The sequence below is a fragment of the Equus asinus genome, chromosome 1 (genome assembly GCF_041296235.1).
Source record: "Equus asinus isolate D_3611 breed Donkey chromosome 1, EquAss-T2T_v2, whole genome shotgun sequence".
In the NCBI taxonomy this organism is placed as follows: Eukaryota; Metazoa; Chordata; class Mammalia; order Perissodactyla; family Equidae; genus Equus; species Equus asinus.
In genome coordinates this window covers 105,313,641-105,326,253 of record NC_091790.1, presented here as the reverse complement: position 1 = coordinate 105,326,253, position 12,613 = coordinate 105,313,641, and the positions used below count along the sequence as shown (strand labels likewise).

The 12,613-nt window shown below is 42.7% G+C and overlaps 1 protein-coding gene across 2 annotated transcripts in view; it reads left to right on the top strand.

Moving 5' to 3' along the window:
- Window positions 1-12,613, top strand: part of POU6F2 (POU class 6 homeobox 2) — a 450,158-nt gene that overhangs the window by 411,715 nt on the left and 25,830 nt on the right. The gene's annotated exons all lie outside the window — the stretch shown is intronic.

Sequence of the window (12,613 nt, the reverse complement as noted above, 5' to 3'; positions counted from 1 at the left end):
TACTTCGGATTCTGAGCACTCATTTTGATTTTTTGAGATCACAAATTCATATACATTTAAAAGTCTTTGAAAAGTAGAGTTTCTGCTCCTCTCAGCTCATATGGAGATAACACAATAGAAATGAGGATAATATCAATGGTTTTGTGTGTCTAGAGTTTTCCCTGCAGTCCGGAACCTAGATGAATCAGAAAGAACTAAGAATTTAGCCTTCTCAGAAACCAAATTGGATACCACAAACATTGCTAGAAATGCCCCAAATGTTTTAGAGAAGTTAAGCAGATTATATTTTAACTGTGAGTTATGGATTAATTTGATACTTTTGTGACTACATCTCTCAATTCCTCTTCAATGTAAGTATCATTATGCCAACTTTACACTATTTAATAATATATAGGTGTAGTTTGTGAAGGATTTCATCTAGGAAGACTGTGAAACATATTCTTGCTAAGGCTGTACTTCGAAAACAGCTTTTGAAATTAAAAATTCTAAAATTCGTACTCCTGGCGTAAATTACAAAGTATTGAACTTAGAACAGAATGGTCAGAAAATCATTACGATAGTGGTTTATTATTAATGATAAATTACCTCTTCCCAGGACCAAATTTGAAGTACCAGAGTAGTTAAGTATACACACACACACACACACACACACACACACACACACACACACACATATATAATTTTGTTTGAGGGACTTTTAACATAGGAACCAGAAAACTATGAGAATCCACAAATGGAAGCCTGCAGCAGCCATCTTTACTTACATCCATCAGAATCTGCCTACTGGTTAGGGGTAAGAGTACAGACTGGTCACCTATGAAAAGATGAGGATGCAATTTTATGAGAAAAACTCATCAGCATAATTCTAATAAGTTATGGTCTTTGTTGGGAAAAATGAGAAATTCTGCAGTCTCACCCTAAAGAACATTAAAAAAATCTACTAAGAGGAAATTGAAGAAGTAATACATGTTAGAGTCATGAGGACTTTTTTCTGATTGAACAGGTAGATAAATATTGCATGCAAGTATCAAAATACATTTAATTCTGCCACAACAATGGATATTCGCTTCACAAAAAGCATACAAATCATCTTGGACTCGTGAAACAGGGTTGTGATAAACATATGCATCTTTAATGACACCTGGAGTGGCTTCCTTCCCCACCCATTTTTTTCTCTTAGAGGCTTGTTCGGTTGTTTACACTAATTTAAATTCAGCTTTACAGCCTGAATGTGCTTAGAGCACTACCTGATGCTAAATATCTGCGGTACTTCTTTGAGCAGTTGCCAAACATTTCCTTCCCCAATTCCCACTGCTCCAAAGAATTTAGAATATCACTGGTCCCTGATTTAGGGTTGTTCTGCTGTCACTGCTGTAGCTCTTTTTCCTCTCATTTGGGAAGAAATATAAAAGAAACAGTTCATAGGTCCAGGGCTTCATTTAGGAACCTTTGCTAAAGCTTCGAAGGACCAAGGCTGGGTCAACCCAAGAGGTGTTCTCCCAAGCAATAAATAACTTTAATCTGATTTAGTCACCTAATCTGGGATCAGTAGGCAGAAGCAGAAATACTTCCCCAAATTCTAGATATTTTTTTGCTGGCATTAAAACTTAAAGTCTTAGGCAAAGCCATGTAAAGTCTTACAAAGTTGGTCTTCCTGCAGAATGATGGCTTGCCCATAGTTGTGATTCTCTTTTGAAGGAAAAAAATGTTTTAGCAATTCCACAGTGTCGGCACCTGCAAGGAAAATGAAAAGTACTCATGATTTAATTTGTAGTCATTGGGGAAAAGGACAAAGAAATGATGAAAAGAAATATTTCCACTTCATCCTTAAGAATTTGTCTTTGTTTTCTGGGACATGGAACATCCTACTGGACAAATATAATGAATATTACAATGAAAATGTAAAATCTCTGAAGAGAGTTGGAAATTGAAGCATTTGATCATATTTACAAATATTATTATTTCTTCCCATTGAAAATAAAGTGAGAAGGTACAAATTGAAACTGGGGCCATGATGGCTTGAAGGAGTTTACTTTTGTATGAGACGCCACACTTGCCCTTGTTAGAAATAACTATGGGTTGAAATATACATTTGTTTTTATTTCAATTAGGATTCAATAGATACGAAAATAATAATATATTCATAGATGAAGGGGAAGCTTTGTGATAGCATGGTGGAACTGAGTCCTTGTAACCACGTAATGAATTCGTATGGAACCTTGTGGTGGAATCAAGATGGCAGAGGTTATGACTGTGGAGTGGTCGCTGAAGAGGAACATTGTTCTGTGAAAACTGAAGGGCATCCCCCACTGTGAGCCTGTCATTTCTACTCTCCAGTGGGAAAGCAGCAGTTTCAATATGTGTTCTTGGGGACCAGAGGTCCCAAGGGATCCACTCCCCACCTACCCCCCCAGTAAAGTAATCCAGCCCCAAGTGCTATCTGAGTTCTGCAGACATGTTAGCCATTTTCTTTTTACAATCAAAGTGACTTAAAAACAAAATTTAGAGTCGTCTGTTATTTCTCAGACTCCCAAAATCTCAACCAGTGCCTGGCACATAGTGAGCATTAATAAATGGAATGCAGAAATCGAATTTGAATAATATTGTCTTCTTCAAAGATTTTTTTTTAAAGCTACCACTTTTCCAGAGAATATAAGAACCTATTTCAATGAAGGGTGAATTCAGCTGTCCAATAACACATTTAAGTATACAAACAGTCAGTCCTCAAAAGGAAGGACCATGGGAGATCACCTCAAGTCACTGACCACTGCAGCAGTGTCCCTGGAGAAAAGAGCCGGCATGACTCTTGTCAACAGCAGGGGTTTTAGCTTTCTGTAAACTGTGGCCATCTTGACTGTCCTGACTAGTGGGAGCCTAGACTTTCTTCTTCACTGGCATGTTGCTGGTGCCATAGATAGCAAGATTTACAGAACGCCTCTACTAATCCAAAAGAAAGGGTTCTCATGAATTCCAATGGCTGGATGATTTCCCAGTCTTCTACTCTGGGAATGAGAGCAATGTGGTATGGCCCAGAGCTGAGCACACAGCAGGCCACAGAAAGGATTTGCTGAGTGAATGAGCGAGTGAGTGAGTATGTGAGTGATCAACCTGTGCATGAGTAGATGCACAAATCAAACAACACTCTTAATTTTGAAGTCATTCAGAATAAAGCAGAGAGATTCAGACAATTGCCTGGCTTTTCTAGGCAAAGTAGAAGATGTTTTTTTCCCTTTGTCACACTTATCTATACAGTTACCCCAATCCTCCACTCTTGACAATGAAAATGCTGCCAATATGTCTGTATTATCTATCCACGTAAGCATACTTTTGATATGTAAAGAATTAATATTTATATAAACAACCAAACTCATGTACTCCAAGCCTTTGAGTATATAAGAGCCATAGCAATAAATTTCCGAGGGGAAGAGATAGAACAAAGTGTCAGGTTCTCTGTCCATTTCCAGAAGCATCTCTCCAAGTTCCTTCCTTGTCCAAGAGAATTGCATCTGGTGGTGAGTCTTGCTCATTGACCTTTGCAGGGAGAACTTACTTTGTTTCACTATTTCTTACCAGTCACAGAGGAAGCCAGTCAACCTTTGATTCCAACCTCATGCCCAACTGAAGCTTGAGCTAACATTTTGCAAAACTGACTCCCCCCTCTTCTGTCTTCCTCATCCCACCTTCCAGTTGAGTAAAAAGTAAGCAGAGCAGTAGAGGAAAACAGCACTATAGAGAAATCAAGAACCCCTAAATAATCCAGAGCTTGCCATTATGCTGTTCAGTATAGTAAATATATAATTCAGACATAATTTTAAAACTTGTGTTGATGGTGGGCACCTATACTGTGTTCAAGAAAAGGATTCATTTCCTGAACACTGATCCCAGTCCACCTGTGACTCCAGGAATATACCATGCAGGCGGTTATGATGACTCCTTGCTTAATTCTCATCTCAATGTAATATCATCTCGTGTAAATTTAATTTAATCTTTTGATTATATTCTGGATCAAAACTTTTATTCTATCAATGCTTCCTAATGCCTGAGTGGTAACTCAAATACAAGAGAAAATAGCAAATCTCACAATTAAAGTAAAATATGTAAGAATGGGTACTATCATGCATCTTAAAATTTAAGAAAAACAGAAAAACCCGACAACCCTTGCCTCCAGAGTATAGAGAATGCCAGATTCAGTTGGAGGATTATTGTAGTAGGAACTGTCAACAGTTTAGAATAGGGCTGCGGCTGCTAACTTCATTTTGCCGGAAGACTCAAGAAAGATTCAGGTCCAATAAGAATGATCATTGTATCAGTTGAGTTGACTCTTACCTGGGAGGCCTGTCAGTTCCCTGAGACATGGAGTTTCTTGCAAGATATTTGCTGCTAATGGACTGCATAACTAGGATCCAGGCCGTGCTGTATAAACAAATCGTCTTGTAAAACACCTTGGGAAATGACATTTTTCATCCTGTTTTAGGCCATTAAGATCTAGTAGGATCTTTCACCCCCGCCTCATCATTTTTAATTGACAAACAAAGGCACACACATGAGATTTCTTCTTTCCCAACAATAAAACAAACAAAGGACTGTGTTCAATATTGTGTTTGGGAGTTTGGAGTAGTCTTGGGTTTAATTAAAGATAGGAGAGGAAATGGAGACCCATAAAGGCACATCTTTATTATATCTTATGAATACTGCTGATTAGTCATGAGAATGATCTTGCTAACATAAGTGCCAAGTGACCCTGTCAGAATTTCTCCTGACTCTTCCCACCTTCCCTTTTCTTACATCGCATCACCATTTTCTCCTTTGGTGGGCACTGGCTTTCCCTGTTATCATTTTCAGGTTTTCAAAAGCTTCAGAGGAACTTTAGCAACGAAGGCATTTGAATAGTATCCATTGTTAAGTCAACTGAAACTTTGACAATCAGTGTTATAAATAGCAGCATCTACCTCTCAGAAATGAACCCAATTCACAGTTTGCAGGAAAATGTATATTCTGCTCACAATTTTAAATTCTCTACCTCTGGTAGCTTGTTAAATTCTCTCTTCTCTTTGTCTCCTTCTTCCCTTCCTTCCTCCTCTATTTTTCAAGCATTCTTAGCTAACAAAGTCCTGACAGTGTGCCCCACAAAATCTCCTTTTTTAGTGTTATTGACCTTAATAATTAAGATAAAGGCAGTCCCTATCTTTAGCTGTTTTGAAAATTACAAATAGCAATGACTTAGAAAATACTCACTAATATTCATTAGTAAGTCGTGTTTAACTTATACAAGCTGCTTAATTATAGGCCCGAAATGCTAAAATTAAGTTAAAAAATAGAAAGAGAGTACATTACTCTCACACTTGATCCACTCACACATACAATGGTGAGATGGCCAAGAGCGGGTGGGAGACTAGGAGAGAAGTACAAGTTTGAATTTCTTTCTGTAGTAATTTATGATGATCAAACCCCTTCCCATAGAAGTGGGGAAAGAGGACAGAATTGGTTCTCCGGGCTTGATCATCAAAGCCTCCCACTGTCCCTTGTCCCTTTCCACCTTCTCTGTGGCCATAGGCCTTCCCCTCCCCCTGGATGAAAGCTGGGGATCTTACCCCACAACTTCTTTTAGGTACTCTGGGGGAATACCATCTCTGTGGTCACTTTAACTTGCAAATGAAATGCCCAGTTCCCTGGCAATAATCAAAACTGTGGACCCAGCAAACTTCCCACTCCCCTCCCCCATGAGCCCTGGCAGCTCCTCCTTCCTACTGCCCGCTACTGTGGGAAAGGGTGACCCAGCCCCACTTTCTTTCCCTAATCAGGTGATTCTCCCTTCCTCAGCTTGCTAAGTCTGTTTCTGACAGGGCAGGCTGAGGTGGAGAGAGGACAGATGGAGGATAAGAATGGCCCCACTTTATTAAACTGTCACAAGATGGCTTCCACCGTCTGGGCCAGCGGACCAGACAATTCAAGCCGGCTTCTGTGAGCACCTTTCCTGAGGTCTTTGGAGGCCCAGCTGGAACCTTCCACTGGCACATCGCTTTGGGCAGTGTGCTTTCTTCCAGCTGCTCACTCTCCTCTCAGGGCTGGTTTTTCCACAGATCCACTCCTCAAGGCTCTCCCTGTGATGCTGGCCCAGTTCCCATTGCCCAGGGGATCCTCTGGGACAGGATTTTATGTGGCTCAGACCCATGATAAGGTGTATATAGAGGAAAAGATTCCCCATGATAATGAGTCCAGGGAAACACACTCATCCTTGCTCTGCTGTCAGTGGGAGTGTTGCCAGTGCTGACGCAGAGCAGTTCTCTCTTTCTTCTCTTTCTCCTCCTCCACCTCTTACTTCTTCTGCTTCCTCTTCCTCTCTTTCTTCTTCTTCCTCTACCTGCCTTTCTCTCTCCTCCCTCCTCAGCTCAAAAGCCACAGCCTCTTACCCTTAGATTCCTCAGGGGTATGTGCCCCAAATTTGAGGGGACAATATTTATTCAACCGCTTTCATTAACCTTGAGGTGAGGAGAAAGCCCTCCATGCCCTGTCCGCGGGAGCGAGGAAGGGGCATGGAATTAAAAAGCGTTCTGTGTCTACCCTTACTGTGAGGGTCTGAGTCCCGGAGTGGTCTAACTGGTTTCCGGAAACTTCCTCTGTAAATTCGGCAAAATGGTCTAACCCCTCCTTTGGAACACAGCACCTGTTGAATTTTGGTGCCTCCATGAAAACTTCCAACTTAGTATTCTACTACAAGGACAACTTAATGTTTTTTCATGGTAAACTAGTGTTTTCTGTTCCTCATGGTAAACTACATTCATGGTGAAATTATAACACTTAAAAGAGTTCAAAAGAGCTTCCACAGCTTAGGGCAAAAGCCCAGGAGTAACCACAAAAGCATGTAAGCAAAGTCAATAATAAACATTTATTGAACGCTTACTTGGTTGGCAAAGCACTGTGTTGATGCTCTGCATACATTATCTTATTTAGTTCTCACAATAACCTTATGAAGTGGACATTATTGTTCCCATTTTACAGATGAGGAGACTGAGGTTCTAAAAAACAAAGTAATTCACCAATAATCTCCCACAAGTTAAGAGCAAAGCCTGGCCTTGAACCCAGCCCATGGGGAATCTTTTCCTCTATATACACCTTGAACTCTTAAGGAGAATTACCTTTAATGGCTTTTAAGAAGCTTTTAGGGGAGAGGATTGTTTTTATTGTTGTTATTGCTGTTTCTACAGCTCAGTTTTCATACAAATTAGTCTTCTCATAATGTGACTGAAAGTGACATTTCAAAGATCTTGACACTTCCAATTCTTTCCTCCTGTCTGTGAGTCGTATGTTTCTAAAGTTGAAACCAAACAGTAGAGCACCCGGCAGGGATCCTAATTGTAACTGACAGTGGGAAACACTGAGCAGGTAGATATTCCCAGGGGCAGAGTACCTATCAATACCCATAATATAAAAGCATTAAAATGTTCACCTTAAAAAATTCTTTTTCACAATCACTCATTAAAGAAATGTATGTCATCCATTGGTTGGTCTAAGATAATTGGTCTCATATCGTGGGCTTCAGTAATGCTGCCTTCAGGCACACTGACTGCCATTCTCTATGCCCACACCCTCACCAGACATTGTTAATCAATCATGGCACTATTTCTTCCTGAACCCTGGAACTTCCAGAGTATCAGGGAGCCACAACCAACTGATCGGCATTGCCTGTAGGATTAAATCTAATTGTCCTTAGTTGAGTGTCTTCCTGTATTGAACCCCTTTGTGTGCTTCTCTTCATGCCTTTACCATTCTCTCGTTCAGATTCTCTCCTAGAGGGCTTCTCAGTATTCACACTTTTCTTGTTCCCCATCTTGGACACAGCCAAACACAAAAAGGTACTAGATTGCATCTTGGAAAAATACATTTTGTTTGGGAAATAACTGTGTTCCGCTCTTCCTGAATCGACATGCTAATCAAAACTGCCAAAATAACTCTGAGTTTAACTCTGAGCACCATGAGACTAGAATAAATGCATTACATAAAGGAGGCAAAAATCGTCCTGTGGCGGAAGAAAGAGAAGTGTCTGTGGCCAGATGAGAAAGGAAAGGGAAAGTGATTGGCTGTTTCCATTCTAACGATTGCTCACCACAGGCTCCTTGGTTCTCGAATGCTATAAGCCCTTTGTTCAGGAATGGACATGGTGATACTACTGTTAACAAAAGCCTCTTGACCAAAAAGTGCTGAGGTTACACAAATATTTGGCAAAGAATTGTCTCTGCTGATGGATTCAAAGACCTGAGGAAGTCACCGATTTACAGCGTTGGCGGTTTCCTTTTCTTAAAGATATGTGCAACAAAATTACTTGTCAATTTGACATCTGCAATCGCATTCTCCGTAGCAGAGTTTAACAGCATGTCATAGACTATTAGAACATGTGGCCCATCAGACGACTTGTCTGGATGCCCTGGGCTTCTGCGATACCACCCTCAACTGCTGCTGATGACACCTACATGCTGGCAGTGAATAAATTCAATGAACGTTACCCTCCACCGGTCATAATTCATCTCTACAGAATACCTCAACTACACTGAGGTCCATAAGGGCACTGGGATGATAAGCTGATGACCCAAAGGAGTTTCATGGCCATGAATTGCTGGGATTTGCTACAATCACAAGATAATCTTTATGATGGCTTAAATTATAATTACTGCTGAATTAATGATAGTAACGTTTATGTGTAAGCTACCCAAATTCTTATGAAAACAGGGATACAAGTGCCAATGAATACTAATAGTCATTTTAACAACTTTTTTAGTTGCTCTTGCAATATGAACTTTATTCTCAGTTGTGGTTTATGCTCTTAACTCCTCTAAGGAAAAAGACAAGTGGACATGAACTGCAACAACCAAATAAATTCCCTGTCAGAGAGGCTGGAAGGCTTTTAGGTCACAAATTATCATTACAATACCAGTATGGGCCTCAGCCTACTTAAAGCATTCATCAAAGATGAACCATTACTGTTAGAGTCAGGGCAAAGACGTACAGGATCATTGCAAACGATGACTGAGCTATTTGCTATGGGATTGATGGGGTAATAACTTCACTCAAAAATTTCTCATGTTGCAACCTAGGCATAGAGTAGGCCGCACTTTTTGAAGTGAACTGGAAGTCAACGAATCAAGCAACCCGTATGTCAAGGATTCATTGAGGCATTTTGCTTCACACTTGGATGGCTACAATGGCATCCTAGCGACTGATCTCCTGGTCTGTAGTCTCTCGCCACCTCAGTCCGTTCTATCCACACTGTCACATTCACATCTGAGATAGTTCCATTTCAGCACTCCTCCCCAATTCCCCCTGAAAAACCATTCATCGAAACCCCTTGCCTGGATGGAGTTTGACCCTTCCAGGCTGACCTGTCGCTGCTCCACTATCTCAACCCTCTTTTCATCCAAATTAGTCAACACACCATACCCCGTGTTTCTCACCTCTGGGCTAGTCTCTTGTTTGGAATGGTTTCTCTGTCTTGCCAAATCCCATTCAACCTCCAAGACGCTGTTCTGCCCCCATTTCTTCTATGAAGTCTTCCTAACCATCCTCGTTTTCTTCCTCTGAAATCACTCATTCCTTCCCAGGCTTCTTTTGAGCACCAAGCACGTGGGGATGGAGATTCTCATTGGACAGTCCTTGCCACTCGTTTGGTACATATCATTTCTCCGTTGGATTGTTAGAATCCTTGCACATGATGTGCCTGTCTTATTGCCCCCTCTTTTCCCCAATTTCATCTTCTTTGTATCCTCCATGGCATATGATGGGGTGCCTTACATAGAGAAGGGTCTGCAGGTATCCTGGGCTGCTCTGCCAGAGTCCTCAGCATCTTAGGAGAGCTAGAATTTGTCTTGTGTAGTAACGCCTTGAGCAAGAGTCACAGCCTAGCTGCCTTGTTTGCTCAGTGACATGTCCTTTCATCAGGGCATCTCCTAGCGGTAAATCTTTAGCTCTGGGAGCCAGAAAGACAAGCTCCAAAAGCTAGTCTTAGGACTACGCCTGTCTCAAAAAGCATCCTCTTTCTACCTTTGCCCTCAAATCAGAGTTCCCCTAACACCTTGTCAAATCTCAGTTTTAATTTCCTTATTTAGTTGAAATGTGTGTAGATGCAAGTACTTCCCTTGAATATCAAAAGACTTCTCATTTTAACGTACGATTTCCACAGGTAAAATAGCCAACTTTTCATGGGTGCCAAGAGCCTTCACCTTGGCGGTCTTGGCTCTTCTCGTTCCTTGTCATGCTCTCTGAAGTCAGAATCTGAGGAGGAGTTTTGGTGAAATCTGTGGAAGTGCTGAAGGGAATCGGAGCCAGCCTCAGTAAAACAGACACATCTGAGAATTTTTAGACAACGCAGTGTGTGATCCTCTCTACCCTTCGATGAACGGGAGCAAATTAAAATCAGTATTTCATAATACATGGGGGAATATTAGAAAATTCCCCATGAGGCACTGCCAAGTTTTTGACTTGCTGAGGTGGTGATCCCAACGCCCCCAAAAGGGGAACAAAAATGAGAAACAGATAACTTCACAGAAGGCTTCTTGACTTTAGAACCGCCCCTGACCCCACCCCTACCTCGCAGACAAACTCTTCTTGTTAAGGGCTCCTTCGGTCGTGCCATTCCAGACCCCTCTGGCTCTGACACTAGCGCTGACACTAATCCTACCCTTAGTAAGTGATGCTAAGGCCCATGAAAGAAGAGAGGAGCAGGTAAGGAGGGACATAAGTGGTGCCATGTTTTAGTAATGTCACGCGCATTGTTTGGAGGCAAGGCTACGCACAGAGAAGAGGCTGGTGAGTCGCGTGTGTTTGCCCTTCTTCTTTCCACCCGGAAAGCAGGCAGAGCATCTCATTATTGCGAGGCGAGCACAGACTCGTGTCAATCTTCTCGGAGCAGAATACCTCTCTCTGCATCACAGTGTGTTCTGTAGCTGTCAGGTGCTGTGCCTCACTCTGAAGCCTTCTCCCGGGCTACTTATTCACTCCGGCTCATCAACATGCTGACATCCTGCCTAAAATAGAACCCCCAACCCTGCCATCTAAATGAATCCAGCTTTCAGAGGCTTTCAACTCAGGCCGATCAGATGGAGCAGGGCTTCTCAGGCCTAAGACACAGGGAAGCCAGAGTGGATGGGTCAGCCACCTAGAATTCATAGTGCATTGCGCAAAGGGGAAGTGCACATTTCACAGTGCAAGTGTGGACAGGGGAAGTATCCAGCGTGGGCTCAGGACAAGGAGCCTGCTCCCCAGGCCTCTCCACATTGCCTCGGGGCGGGGGGGGGGGGGGGGGGCGGGTCATAGGAACAGCCTTTGAATCCTGAGCTGCTTAATGCAAGACCACTCATCAATAAAGTGCTTATGTGCTCTCATCTATCGATGTGGACGCCTCCTGATCTTGCTGGCACTGATGGGACGTGCTCGTTGCTGATGCTGCGGGATGGAGATTGCAGGCTTGCTCAGTGAGACTTCAGAGCTGCAAACTCCCAAAGGGATTGCTGACCACTCTCACAGTAATGACTTGACCTTTATCAGCATCCATGGACAACAGCCATTGATACTTGATATTCACACAGCTCCTCCATTAGTGCCACCGCACAGGGGCCTTCGTGGTGGAAGTGACTGCCAAGTGAGGAGGGCACGATTCCTCCACCATGATCGTTGTCACTGAATGGTGTGGTCTTGCAGTTCTGCAGTCCCAGTTGCACCTGGATCCCAGTGATAGCTGAGCCCAGAAACCATCCATTCAAAAGACACTTATTGAGAAACTATGTTCAAAACCCAGTTTGGGGTCCTGTCGGGGTAGAACACGGAATCTTTTATAAATTCAGTCCACAAGCAGCTTTCCTCTGGTGGGCAGTTGCCAACAGGAGGCAGTGCCTTTTCTAAAAGCAAGCCATCTCCAATGTCCTCCATGTGGTGGGAGCTGGGTGACAATGGAAAAGCAAGCCTTTGGGGGTCAGGCAGACTTGAAGTCACTGCAGCTCTGTCACTTAAAAAGTCCTCCATGAAATGAGCCTCCACTGTCTGATCTACTAAGTGGGGGCAAAACCAATGCCCACTTCGCGGAGCCATTGTAAGTACGTGAAATGAAATGAAATACACATGAAAGCCGTTCCTGAGAGAGAATTATTAATATGTCTTGGTGGGCCCCAGGCCACGTCACCACAGTTCACATCCAGGAGGTGGCCCCGGAAGACGACCAGCAGAACAGAACTGCTTAACTATCCTGTGGTGTGCGGAGGGGAAGAACATCCCACCGCCAGCTCCGTGACTCCCCAGGAGACGCCGTAACATTGGGAGACGGAGATCACATTTTCGTTCCTTAGAGATTAAATTGGTCCCTAACAGCGTATGAATATGGTCTATGTTTCTGGTTCTCATAGGCGCCCTGTACATTTGCCGCCTGCCCGTGCTCCTTTTCTCCTTAGCAAAGTGATTAGATCCGGCCAGGCCCCTCCTGTGACGCTCACCCAACCCCTTCATTGAAGCCAGAGGCCACTAGATGCAAAGAAAAGCTTTCCCTGCCACCTGCCACAGAAGCTTTGAACCTCTAATGTTTAGGCCCCAGTTTAAAACACATCATTTAAAATGCACTTTTTAAAAATTTAAT